Here is a 14343-nt window from a genome sequence, read left to right on the forward strand (position 1 = left end):
AATCCTGTCATACCTCGGATTTTGGTGCCTTCAGTCTGAAAAATACACACATCCATTTGGTACCCTAGAGGAACTGGAGAATTGTCTTCCCCTGAATGAAGCTGGACCATTCTGGGATTTGGAGAAAGGTAAGAGATTTCTCCTCTTGAACTTTATGAAGCAAAACGTAGCCTTTGGAATCGGTGATCTCCTGCAACGCAAGTAGGGTCGTGGTCTTGACTTTTTGGCCTGACTTCCTGTGCTGGTCTGAGAAGCTGGCTTCCCGTAACCTCACTCTGACACCTGGGACCTGGCTCCTGGCATTCAGTGGACTCAGTCTTGTGCTTTGGGAGCTCTCCCTCTGAACCTAGCCAAGTATGGAGCCCACCACCTCCCATGTGGACACCCCGCAACTTTCCTCCTGGCAGAGGTAGCAGATGCTCCAGCTGTCCTGCCGAGATGTGTGGGGACTGCCCTGGGGGAAGACGAGAAGGTGCATTGGGAGCAGAACACCTTTTTAGGGTACATAGACTGGGATCCTCTGTCTCCCTCCCACCCTCTTGCACTGCATGGTCAGTCCCACCAAGTCAGAGGCTCCTTGGGGTAAAGGAAGAGGTGAAAACCCGGGGTTTTGGGCAGACCTGGGTTTTCCTAGTTTTGCCACCTTGGGTGGCTCACTCAGCTGTTCCAAGCCTCGGTTTCCTCATTTGTAAGATAGGGATCATATTAGCTCTTGCCTCAAGAGGATGTCGTGGGTATTGAATGAGATAGTGGAGATAGCTTAGCATGCTGCCTGACATGAAGGAGGAAATGCTCCAAAACAGGAGGGTTTGTGTGTGTGTGTGGTTTTTTTTTTTTTTTTTTTTTAAGATTTATTTATTTATTTGAGAGAGCGCGTGCGCACATGAGTGGGAGGGGTGGAGGGAGAGAGAACATCTCAAGCAGACTGCTGAGTGCAGAGCCTGATGTGGGGCTCGATCTCACGACCCTGAGATCACGATCTGAGCTGAAACCACGAGTGAGACACTTAACTAACAGCACCACCCAGACACCCTGGGGTTTCATTTTTTTTAACTTCTTGACTACACCATGTTCAGTTCCTTTCATGCAGCAGGCTCTTTCCATGTCTTTGGTCTGCTCTTTTATTTGACTTTCAGCTACCACCAGGTCTTTCTGGGAAACGATGTGTGCATGGTGCACAGACCTCCTTACCCCTAGCAGAGTGCATTACTTCCTCCGGCGGACTGCAGCCGGCGATCTAGGGCATGCCTCCCTCAGACTGTCAGGTGTCTCCCCCACCCACTCCCATGCCCCCAGTCACTTATGAGCTTGTTTAGAGCAAAAGACTGTCCTCCACATCCTGACACCCCACCCAACACGCCACCTGATACTACTGTGGATATTGCAAGAACAAAGGAATGAACAATTAAAAAGGAGGAAGCAGAAAGTGAGAGAGAAAGAGAGAGAGAGAACCAAAAGAAGAAAGTCTTTAAAGACTTAGAGCAAAGAATGAGGTCAGTTGCAATTTTTGTTTTTTCTTAAAAAAACAAGACATTGAAAAGAATCAATCACAATGGAATAAGGAAACATGGTTCACATGGGGACCAGTGAGCAGACAGGAGAGGAAGAGTGAGAGGGCAGCAGAGAATGGAATTCATGTGCCCCTTTGCCTTTTCCCTTTTGCCTTAAATGTGTCCGAGTGCATTTCTGTGTTTCATCTCCTGTGTCCCCAGCAGTCCTGTGACACATGTAGGGTTCTCCAGACTCTCCCGCCCCTCCCCCCTGGCAGGGGAGGGCCGCAGGGGTTTTGTAGAGCTGGGCGGTGGGGGGAGGCTCTTGGGAGTTGCATGTGAGTGAGACGTAGTAGGAGCTGAGATGATTTGCGGCTGGTGGGGGGTGGGGGGGGCTTGTGCACCCTATGCCTAGCGGCCCGGAGCCCTTGTGTCCCCCCACTGCCATGTCAGGACTGATTTCCCACCTCAGGGACACAACTCGTCTACGCTGAGTGCAGCTGCCAGGCCCGCTGTGGATGTTGCCATGAGCCTATCGGCTCCCAGGCACTCGGCCAGGGCTCACGTTTTGTTTCAGGAGCCCGCGCTCCTGGTCCAGGTAGGTGACTTGGGAAGCAGGAGTCCAGCGGGAGGGCCGCAGCCTCTTCTGTGATCCCCCTTTTCCCTGAAGCTCCCTTTTCGCTGGAATTAGGGCTGGACCAAGCTGTTCCCATTGCAGAGGGGTGCAAGGGCAGATGGGACCCTGGAGGCACTGGGGCGAGGAGCTCCGCAGCAGGGGGCCCTTGCTGCTGGCTTCTCCACCTCCTTACCTGTCTAGCCGCTGACAGGTGATTCTCTCATCCCCGCCCCTCCTTGGGCAGGCACACAGGCTTGCCATCTTCCCTTTGCCCCTCACCTTGCTCGTTTGGGCTTTCCTGGCACCATCTCCCCCAGGGAGCATCTCTCGGCTCCTGCCTGATATTCTCAAGCTGCCCCCAGCCCTGACCTTTGGGGGCAGGGCATCCGAGAGCTCCTGCCTGCCCGCCTGTGGACAGGAGCCAGCCCTGGTCCTTAGCCACAGCTGTGCGGTTGCCTCCTATACTCACCGTCTGTGGCACTGAAAGAACTCCCTGCCCACTCGGGACTCGAGGCTTGAAACAGAAAAAGCTTTTCCACCAACACACCTCTGCTATTAGGCCCATTTTGCTATTTACTCTATTTCTTGTGGTTTCATGTTGAGGTTTTTGGCTCGTTGCATTTGACCTGGAGTTTATTTTTAGTAGTAAAGACAGAGTTCAATTAATGTCAGAATGTGAGGGCAAATGCAGAAGAGGGAATCGTAAGTCTAGAGGAAAATGCGCCTACTTTTGTGTCTTTCTGATCATACCTGCCATGCCACCAGACGACGAGCTTCCTCAGCAGTGGCACCGTGGGCTTACATGGAGGCAGGGCACCGTGTCCCGGCCGGTCCCAGAAAACAAAAGTGTTTCTGGGGCTCTGTTGGTCCCAGCGATCCAGCAGCTGGCCACACAGATGGACAGCCACTGCAGTTGTCATTATGCATGATAATTATTCTAATTATTATTAGGGTAAAGGCCAGGCTTTGTCACTTCGGCTCTTATTATGGCCCCAGGGGGCTTCGTCGTCTCCAGAAGCAGCATACGACTTTCTGAAATATCAGCTCTTTCCCCTGCACTGTAAATATTTTGAGAGAAGGCTGTGGGTCTTGCTGTCTCTCCAGTCCTGGCTTTTGGCATCATGACAGGCACACAGGACACGCTTGGGGAATGTTTTCTTGGACTGACCGACTTTGAGGACACTGAGTTTGGACTAAAAAGTTGGAAACAAAGCAGAAAGTACTCCTCTTTCAAGGGCTCCCCAGTCTCCTTGAGGAAACAACATAAGCACTGCCGTCTGCTTAAGGACTTTCATTTTATAAAGTTCTCCGCCCTCCTTTCTCCTGTCTTTTCCTCCACGAGCATTTACTGAGAACCCGCAGGGGGCCTGCAGTGAAGGAGGGAAGAGCCACCGTTCTTGCTCCGAAAGCAACCTGGCAATGGAGACTGGCTTTATGCATCCCTGTGGTCTCGGGCTGCATGTTTGTGCCACTCGAAAATGAGTACGTTCAAACCCCAATCTGGAATGCAGATGGTCTGGGGAGGCCGGGCCTCTGGAGGTGATGAGGTCATGAAGGCGGAGCCCTCAGTATGGGATTAATGATCTTATAAAAGGGACAGGAGAGAGCCTCTCTGCTCTCCACAGTGTGAGGACAAACCCAGAAGAGTAGTGTCTTTTGCAAACCAGGACCTGAAATCTGCCAGCATCTAGGTCTGGAATGTCCAGCCTCCAGGACCGAGAGAGATGAATGTCTGCCATTTAAGCCACTCCGTTGGTGGCATCTTGTGGCATCTGTAGGGAGGTTGGATTGCTTTGACCCTGAGACTCCTCTTTAGATGTTGGGTCCTGACTGACACCTGAACCGTCACAGCCCCATCTTTAAAATGAAGTGCCTGCTGGAGTGACCATACGAGCGACTCTTGCTGTTGTGTCTGTGTCCTGTGCTGAGGGTTTCCCGGAGCCGGGCCCAGCTCGTGTTGCCCCTCTTCCTCAATTCCTTGCTCACACAGAATCCGGTATTTACTGAATGCTCACGTGGTCATGGCATTAGGCTCCTGGACGTAGAGGCGGCTCTGGACCTCAGGCCTGGCTCTCGGTGACCCACTGGGCTGCCTTTCTTCTCAGAGGCACTCCTTGTGTCCCGGGGAGCTGCACAGTTTGGTCGTGTGTGCTTTCTCTCAGCCAGCCAGCCTATTTCCTCCTGAAGTGGCTGAGCACTGGGAGGGCTAGCAGCCACGTGAGTCACCACTAACAAGACGCTGCCTTGATGGGGGTAGAAGTGGAGTTGGGGCACAGTACTCATGTGATCGTGAAAAGAGCAATACCAATACTACCAATAATATGAATCCTGCATTTAATAATTTCCATAAATACTTTTTAGAAAGCGCAATACTTTCCATATATATGTATCTCTTTGTTAAGGTTTTTTTTAAAAGATTTTATTCATTCATTCATTCATAAGAGACACAGAGAGGGAGACAGAGACATACGCAGAGGGAGAAGCAGGCTCCTTGTAGGGAGCCCGATGCAGGACTGGATCCTAGGGCCCCAGGATCGTGACTTGAGCCAAAGGCAGACGCTCAACCACTGAGCGACCCCAAAGATTTAGGTGCCCCTAAAGATTTTATTTATTTTAGAGAGAAATATGTGAGAAAAGAGTGTGCACGAGCAGAGGAAGGGGCAGAGGAAGACGGAGACTCTCCAGGCCCAGAGCACAGCCCAACATAGGGCTTGATCGCATAACCCCATGATCATGGCCTAAGTTGACATCAAGAGTCAGACGCATCACTGACCCAGCCACCCAGGCGCCCCCAACACTTTCCATTTCCATTTCCATCATCTCGTTTCTTTCTAGAACGTGTGAGGGGTTGGAGGTTAAGTAACACAGCCAAGGTGGTAAATGAAGGCGTCTTCCTGTGGAATGTGCGTGACACACAGATTAGTACTGTGTGCTTTTGCATAATTTCATGTTCCTTTTATTTTGTAACCTGAGGCTGACATTTAGAAGCTTTTACTAACGAGAGAACTATTTGCTAAATTGAAGTAAGTGCTCCGTATCCTGGGTCAGTCCCTCCCAAGGTGTCTCTTGGTACCTCTTACCCCAGGCGCCCCCAAGTCCCCTGCAAGCAGCTTCCCAGCTTGGGCACCAAAGTCTCTCCAGTGAAAAACCCTTCCCGTCCTGCCCCTCTGGGATCTAGGTTTGTCTGGGTTGCTGGCTCCAGTGGGTTTTATCCTTGGTTTATAATGAGCTAAGTGACAGAGCCCCATGTGGCTCCTCTGGGACGTGGGCAGCTTCCAGAAGCCCCATGCTGCTGCATTCTCGGTCCCCATTGTCACTCTGAGTAATGACCAGCTTGCTGGGAATTCACATTCTTCTGCTCCACGCCATTTTCTCTCTAGTTTAGTCACTCTGGCTGAGCTAGATATGGTGGGTGCCTTAGGAAGAAAACACCCATCAGTGGGATGGATGCAAGCTGGCCTGTGGGTTTTGTTTTTGTTTCTGGTTTGTGGTTTTTTAATTTTTTTTAACCTCCCTGCAAAGATGAAACCTTTATTAAAACTAAGGAATTGACCTGTTCCAGCATCATACAGGGTTCAGCCTCAAGGACCCATATGGCCGTCTTTCTGCTCTTGTGTACCAGAGGCACTCTGGTGTAAGGCCTGTGAGAAATCAGGTGGAGAAGGGGACCTTTAAAAATGTTGGACTAAGGAAAAGTTTCATAAAAATAAGAGGAAATGAGGGGCAGCCCTGGGCGCTCAGCGATTTAGCACTGCCTTCAGCCCAGGGTGTGATCCCAGAGACCCGGGATCGAATCCCACGTCAGGCTCCCTGCATGGAGTCTGTTTCTCCCTCTCCTTCTGTCTTTGCCTCTCTTTCTGTGTCTCTCATAAGTAAATAAAATCTTTAAAAAAAATAAATAAATAAAAGGAAAAAGAAAACAGAAAAACCCATTGAGGGGCATCCTCCCAGAGCTTGCCCCTGTCCTGAGATCAGCCCCTGCCTCTGCTGGAGTGGGAGAGAATTGGGATGGTGACCGGCCATGGCAGGGGAGGTGCATTGAAAGGGACCCCGAAGGGAGACCTGAGCCCTGGTCTCTGCTTTGCCGCCTGCCAGCTCTCACCTGGGAGGGAGGTGCTTGGTGCTTCTGAGCCTCCGCTGTTCTGGGGACCAAATGACATTGTTGTCCAACTCCTCAGGAGACCCCTTAGAGTGGCCGCTGAGCTGACGTGTTCATTGGCCATTTGCTTTGGGTCTTTGAACCCGACTATCTGCAGTGATGACTCTAGGCAGAGGCTGAATCGCTGCCAGGGTTCCCCCCAGCTCACACATTTCACAGTCACACTGCTTTCTTTTCAGCCTATTAATGCTTTTAGGAATTTAATGGGAACATGTCAGTCATCACAGGTGCAGAAATCGAAACAAATATTCCAGGTGGCATAATTCTTACGTGAACACCCTGTGCTTCCGCTTATATATGTATATATATATATGGCATCATGGATATTAATTATATGCTTTGGATCAAAGTCCAGTGTGACTTTATTTATTGGCGCATGTTTTTCCAGCTTTGGCCATTGGGAGCCCTTTCCATTGGCTCCTATGCCCTTTGGACATAACCTTCTCTCCCTACCCCCATTATTATGACATACCTTCCACTACTGTGAGAGTTTTTGTGTGCTTGCTTGTTTTTGAGCATTTCCTTACTTTCTGGCTCTACTTGTGTATTTCCTACCCCAGACCTAGAATCGGCCATTTCCCAAGGAGCCCAGTTTGTTTTATCAGAGACTGATAGTAGAAACCAAGCTGCGGGTCCTAGATGTGCTCACTGCTCCCGGGATGTCATTGCTCCTAGGCCTTCTCAGTGACGGTGATGAAGTATACGTGTGTGTAAATACTAACCCGCAGAGACCCACACGTGTATAAATATTTGCATAGATATCCATCCGGGCCTATATTAAGCTAACTGTGAATTTAGACTGATGTCCCAGCTGTAACCCATTACCACACTCACCCTATTGAACAGACTTATTTTTTTCAGCCACATTGATTGGCAAGAGGAGGGGATGAATGACGAGGTCCAAAAGTCCATGTCGGTAGAGAGCTGTGGGCTGAGAACACTGGACTTTTCCCTGTGGGCAGTGTGGTCTCACGAGCCAAAGCGACGTGAGGTGGACACAGGTGGACAGAGACTCAGAGATGTGGACTACCCAGAGTGCTTGTGGACCATGACACTGTCACATGCATGTCAGCCTTTGCCCATCTCTCCCTGGGCCTACGTGTCCTTCCTGGTCTCTTGGCTTCCCTGTCCTCCTACAGGAAGCTTTTCCCATGTCACCCCTACTGTGTGCCTTTTCCTCCCACACTCCTGAGCCCCCTGGGTTTATCACATCAGAACGTGCCCATCCCTCCCTCCCTCCCTCCCTCCCTCCCTTCCTTCCTTCCTTCCTTCCTTCCTTCCTTCCTTCCTTCCTTCCTTCCTTCCTTCCTCTCTCTCTCTCTCTTTCTTTTTCTTTCTTTCTTTCTTTCTTTCTTTCTTTCTTTCTTTCTTTCTTTCTTTCAAATTTGACTCTTGCTTATCTGCCCCTCATAAGTAGACCAAACCCTTGAGGGAAGTCCCATGTCACCTCAACAGTGACTCACACAACCCCCGAAACCAAAGAAGGGTTACGTCCATTCAGTTTCTGAGTTTGTCGGGAAAAATCAAGCGGTGGGCAAGACCCATGCCCTGCTTTCTTAGAATTTGATGCACACTGAATGGGAACGAAGGTGTTCACATACAGTGTGGGGGACCCTGTTGGCTTTCTTTTTCTGCAGGAAAACTCATTTGTGTCTCAAACTCGTTTGTCTCCAGGGCCAGGCAGGCAACTCGTGAGCGAGTGATGTGGATCTGGTGGGCAGACCGCAGAGGTTGGTGGGGAACTCGAAGGAACCAGGACGCCCGCTGTGATGTACTGGCCTGGGTGCCCCGCTCAGGTCGGTATCCTATCTGATTGCCCAGGGTCCGTGACTGACTCATTGTTGTAAACGTTTGGCTCTTGACCCTGTGTAGGCCGAGTATAAAGGCAGCAGTGGCCAGTCCACCGCTTCTGATTCTAGCGCCAAAGGACTGCAAGCACATCATGGCCAGATCTGATTGCTCCAAGGGAGACTGGAAGCCCGGGGGTGAGGGGGAGGAGGGTCTTTTCCCTTGCCATCGGCCCCCTGTTCCTGACATTGTCACTGTGGCAACACTTCCTCCCCTGGCAGCAGCGCTTGGTTCCCGGAGCAACAGTGGCTTCCAGCTTGCACTGGCTATTCTCAGAAGTGACACCCCCAGCCAAGACCCCACAGGGCCCACCTGGCTTCCCATAATCCCACTCTTGCCCTCCATCCCTAAGGGGGAGAATGTGCTGTTCTGAGCAGCCACTACTTCTCGGAGGCCTCAGGACCCCCTTTTGCCCTTTCAGTAAATGGTTCTTTATCTGAAATTCTGCTTATTGAAATCACTGATATGCTTCCTCTTCCCAGGTTGAACCCTAAAGAATACACAGGGGTGTATTTTTGTATTTCCCACCCCTGTCTCCTTCGCTCAAGTGAGCTCGAAGCAGGTTTCCAAACTTGTGACTCGGAGGCCCAGAGCGGGCCGCCCCACCGCCCACCTGCGGCCCTGTGCCCGGAAGGGCCACCGGCCTGCATCTGACACTCGCTGCTGGCTTGTCTTCACCTCCTCCTGCCACCGCCCACAACCATGGGCACCCCGGGGGGCTCGCCGGCAGCCCGTTTCCACGGCCTGCTGAGCAGGAGGGGGTGACGCTTTGGGTTTTCCGCACTGAGCGCCGGTCCCCAGGGTGTGCTGGGCTCCTCTGTGTCTGCAGGGGCGTGTGCCTGTGTGGGGTGGAAACAGCCTTGTCAAAATAGACGGGGAAGTGAGGCTAGCCTGGGGAGAAAACATGGGCCGGGGCTTCTTGGGGGGTTTCCTCTGTGCCATTACCCCACAGGAGTTACGTTTGGCATGCTTCCTGCGACCCTTCACACTCCCCCCTTCCTGGCCATTCGCTGTTTTGCCCTTTGCCACAGTATCAATGTCTAAAATTCACCTTTCTGACAGGGCGTGGTGACAGTCCTTTTGTCACTCCCATTGCAGAACCTGTATGTGTCTGTGGGTGCAATGTGATTGATTATAAATCGTGACAGTCCATCATGCTTATTGAATATGGTCATTATGATGGTGAGCTGTCGCAGAAATGGTACATGCATCCCATTCTCCTTACAGTGCTTTCCACTTTACCTTCCTTATTCAGAGCATTGCAGGATGGGCTGCGTGGATTTATTGGCGGTGTGTATTAGTTCGTCAGGGCTGCTGTAACAAAGGACCACCGCCTAAGTGGCTACAGACCAGAAATTCATTCTCTCACAGTTCTTCAGGTTGGAAGCCTGAAATCAAGGGGTCAGCAGGACCAAGTTCCCTCTGAAGGTTCTAGGGAAGAGTCCTTCTTCTTCTCCCAGCCTCTGGTGGCATCTGGCAGTCCTTGGCCTATGTTGGCTTGTGGCTGCAGCTCTCCTGTCTCCACCTCCAGCCTCACATGGGCTTCTCTCTGGTGTGTCTATGTTCAGACTTCCCTTTTCTTACAAGGATTAGGTTTATCCTAGTCAGGATGACTTCATCTTAACTTGACTACTGCAAAGACCCCATTACCAAATACGGTCACGTTCACAGGTACTGGGGGGGGGGGGTTTAGGACTGCAATGTACCTGAACTGGGGACACAGTTCAACTCAAAACGGGATGTAAGAAGAAAATGTTCCAGCTTCAATGTTTTGTTTATTTTATTCCCTTCTGAGAAAATGGGTTCGTTTATGAAGGTTTTATAGGAATACAGGCATTTATGGGTATAATTTTTTTTATAAGATCTTATTTATTTATTTGGGAGAGAGAGAGATAGTGACAGAAATCATGAGGAGGGTGAGGAGCAGAGGGAGAAGCAGAGTCCCTGCCACGCTGGGACCCTCACATGGGGCTCGATCCCCAGACACTGGGATCATGATCTGAGCCGAAGGCAAATAGATGCCCAACCGACTGAGCCACCCAGGCGCCCCTGTGTATAAATTACACACAGAATTTAAATATTTAAGCAAAATTTGGGGGCTATACTCAAACACAAGTGATGAGGGCATACTCAAAGAACACAGTCATCAGGCCACTGGTCTTATTTATAGACTGGCCAAGTTGTAGTCACCTTGGGCGGCCATAACAAAACACCACAGGTAGGGTGGTGTAAACAGCAGGAAATTCATTTTCTCACGGTTCCGAGATGGGAGAGTCCAAGATCGACGTGTAGCTGATTCAATTTCTGGTGAAGAATCTGTTCCTGTCATGCAGATGGGCCCCTTCTTGCTTCCTCACAGAGCGAGAGTGAGAGAGACAATACCCAGGCTCTGTGGTGTCTCTCTTGTAAGTATACTAGGCCTCTGGGCTCCAGGCTCCACCTTTATGACCTCTCTTATCCCTCATTTCCTCCACAAAGGTCTTGTCTCCAAATACAATCCCACTGGGGACTGGGACTTCAGTATAGCATTTCTGGGGAGACACAATTCAGTCCTTATCAGGTTCCATCTTCTGGATTTATTATACAGTCCGATGCCCTTGGCTCTCGTGAATTGCAGCAAAAACCTGGTGCCCGGTAGGGGGGATCCATGGACCCTGACTTCAGTTCCAGCTACAGCTGGTTTTTATCCTGGTATTTTTATCACTTTGTATTTCATTCTGTTTTATCCTCGGTACCTGGGTGCCTTAGGCAAGTTAACTACCCTCTCTGAGCCGTACTTTCCAAATACCAGATGCCTCTCTTCATTTCTTGCTGTCCACATGGGGATAATGCCTACCATGGGGGTTGTTAGAGAAAGGTAAGTGAGGTCACTAAGTAGGTGCTTAGTAGCTGCTGGCAGTTTTCCCTTCTGCCTTCCTCTTCCTCCCCTCTGCCCTCGACGGCTCCTTCGCCCCTGCCTCAGTGGCAGGGGAGCTGTGAGGGGCAGATACTTAGTTCTGACAGTCACTGTCTTTCTCAGCCCCGTTATTTATCGTCCAGCTGTGTCTTGTCTCCATCGCTGACGTCATCATCGGGTATTGAGCTATCACTTTGGTTTTTATTCATGGATTGTCTTGCTCCAAACCAGCTCATAAAGCAGGTCTATAGGGTCTAGCCAGCTTGTATACAGCAGGTGATCGTGACTGAGAATTTATTGGGTTGATCGTGTAGGGGAGAAGGGAGGGCTTTGGCCCTGGTGCCAGTGCTTCACCTTTCTTCATCTCAGAGGAGGCACCAGGCAGCATGAACAAGCTAGCTCTCTTCCCCCTCCTCCCTGCCCACTGCCCAGGGCACAGTCAGCACGAAACAAGGTCTTTATGGTCATAGATAAGAGCCCCAGTGGTACCGTCACAAGGGCATGGGCCTAGAAGTCACATAAACCAGTGGGAGTCCTTAGCCTGGCCCTTAACTGCTGGCAAGGACTTTGGTGGCAAAAATCCCAGTTTTTTTTTTTTTTTTTTTTTTTCAAAATGAAACTAATATTGGTACCAGTCTCAGCAGGTAGCTGTGGAGAGGAAATGAGGGAATGCCTCTGTGCCTCTAGTTTTATAATAGCCCAGGTCTGGAGAACCGCTGCTCTCCAGATGAACTCTGACCTAGGCTTCCAAACCCCAGATGCCTCTCTCATTGCCTAGTTGTTGGACCGTGGCCGAGTTACGTCCTCTCACTGAGTGTCTGCTCTTTGTTACCTGTAAAGGGTAGTAATGCTTTTCTCACAGTTGTTACGAAATGTCCATAAAGTGATGCGAAGCTGGTTATAAAACACAACACAAAGGTTGGGAGTTATCATTAGCAAGTTTGATTGGGAAACTTTCATTACTACATGACTATTGTTTTAGGCTTGTTATTTTGAAGTCTGGAGCTGAGGCCCAGTGGGGATTGGTGCAAATTCAAACTCTTGACTCATTCCCAAATAGCAAATGAGTATGGCATCCTGCAGATACGTTAGAGTCGTTTCTCTGGTATTTTTTGTACATGTGCATGCACTTGGGTCCTTTTTGGCCCAGAGCCCCGCCCTTGTTAAGCCTCAGAAAATACCTCCATGTCCAGATGTCGCTGTGTCCCTTGTTCTCCTGGATCCTGCTCACAGTACCTTGCCCCTGTGCTGGCACAGCCATAGCTGCTTTCCTTTGCTCGTGCATTAGGTATTCTAGCAAGTTGTAGCGATGAACTTGGCAAGGGAAAATGGGTATTCTCCTGCACTGCTGGGGGGCCAGGGTGGTGATGAATCAGACCAACTTTGTTGAAGGAAGGTTTGGCAGGACTTCTAAAAGTTGATAGTGTGTGCGCTCCTGATGAGTCTGTCCTCGAGAAACCATAAAACAAGTTACAAAAGACACTCGCTGTACAACGTTGATGTAATAGCAAGACCTGGAAGATAGCCTCGCTGCTGGACAACCTCCCACTCAGCAGTCACTAGAAAGGGTGCATCAGATCAGGAGGTCCATGGCCTTGGTTTGTCCCATAACTGGTGATAATGACCTTGATCACTCGATGAAGGTCAACCTGGTGTTCTCATCAACTTAGTGTTCGCCAGGTCTCTCCACTGTAAAGTTACTGTTTTTCCCTTTATTATTAATCAGTATCTTGTCGGGAGGTATTTTGAAACTATGTAAATACTGGGTTTCTCATCTTACTTGTACCTGACTAATTTTAGCACCATCCTTGATTATTTGCTTGAAACTGTTTAACTCTTGGTGTTTGCACAACAGTGGTTGTCCATCTCATCATTATTTCTATATTTATCAGTTGGAATCCAAATGGAAGGAAGAGCTTTCTTTTCTTTTCCATTAAAAAAAATTAATTATTCGCATTGGTATAAACGCAGGCGTTTTTATTATATGTAGATCAATAACTACAATTATTATTATTTTTTTTTTTTTGCTCAGTTTTGTCTGGATTTGGCCACTGGGGTGTCCTTCATGTTGAGCTCTATGTCCTTTCAACATTTACTCATCATTTTTTGAGCATTGCCTTACCTCTTGGCACCACGGGATGTTCTCATCGTGTGCTATCTCTACTCCAGCCCTGGAGTCATCCACTGCTTCAATGGAGTTCTTGCCAGAAGCCCATACACTGAAATTAATAATGAGAAAATAGCAGACAGAACCAAATTGAGGCACCTTCTACAAAAGAACTGGTCAGTACTCTTCAAAAATGAAAGACAAAGCAAGACTGAGGAATGATTCCAGATTGCAGGAGACAAAGGGACATGGCAGGTGATTGCCATATGTGGCATATCCGATCCTGGATTGGATTCTGGATTGGATAGAATCTGAATAAAGTCTCTGGATTAAGCAATAGTATTGTGTTATTTTCCTGACACAACTTGGTGATTGTACTGTGGTTACACAAGACATCAATCCTGAGAAATTGCAAGGCTGTGCAAATTCACTGTACTTGTAAACTCTTTTTGGAAGTATGGAATTATTTTAAAGTGAAAAGTTAAAAAACCCAATTTAAATACAAAAAAAAGATAAATTCATATATACCAATATGAAAAGCTGTCCACAATTGGTCCGTTGAAGAATAGTCATCATACTCTTGGTATAGAGTTAGCCCGCTTCTGTAAAACAAGACAACAATATGGTACCTACAGATATTTATCAACACATGGGAGAAATTCTGAGAAGGATACATACTTCTTGTTAACAGACATTTCTGGGAAATGTAATTGGAAGGTGTGAGAAAGTAGGAGCTTTTACTTTTACTTTTTTTTTTTTTTAATAAAGAACATGTTTTGATATGAGTGGAAAGGTATTAAGCACATGAGTTGGGTGTGGATGTACTTCTTCTGCACATGTGTGTTCAGTTTTCATGACCTCCATCCAACTAAGTCTCCATGGCATGTTCCTGCGCACAGGTGGTGCCGCCCAAAAAAGTCTTACCCAGTAAACACTTACCCATTTTTTATATCTACTCTTGGCTTTCCAACGTCTGATCCTTAACAAAGCTATTGGTTGGAGATGCATAGGGGCGCCTGCAGTCCATGCCGGCTAACAGTAAAACCAGCTGACTCATCTTCCCTTTATCCAAGGAAGCTGGTAATTGTTCATCCTTGGAAACTTTAGGGAGAACGTGATTCCTGAGTGTGCATTTCTTCTGATCTTCCCAGAGGAGTATAAATTAGAAATTTGCCAAGTGACAGTCATCATATTTGCTCCTCTAAGGAGCAATGATTAGTTAAGTGA

General features: G+C 48.9%; 1 long non-coding RNA gene across 15 annotated transcripts in view; it reads left to right on the forward strand.

Moving 5' to 3' along the window:
• Window positions 1-14343, forward strand: part of LOC112662462 (uncharacterized) — a 180755-nt gene that overhangs the window by 152069 nt on the left and 14343 nt on the right. For all 15 annotated transcript variants that reach the window (XR_004803259.2, XR_004803266.2, XR_004803263.2 and 12 more), the window contains 2 exons: window positions 1-128; window positions 7940-8061. This is a non-coding gene — a long non-coding RNA (uncharacterized LOC112662462). The remainder of the gene's footprint in view (window positions 129-7939; window positions 8062-14343) is intronic.

The sequence above is a fragment of the Canis lupus genome, chromosome 13, assembly GCF_003254725.2.
Source record: "Canis lupus dingo isolate Sandy chromosome 13, ASM325472v2, whole genome shotgun sequence".
Lineage (NCBI taxonomy): Eukaryota > Metazoa > Chordata > Mammalia > Carnivora > Canidae > Canis > Canis lupus.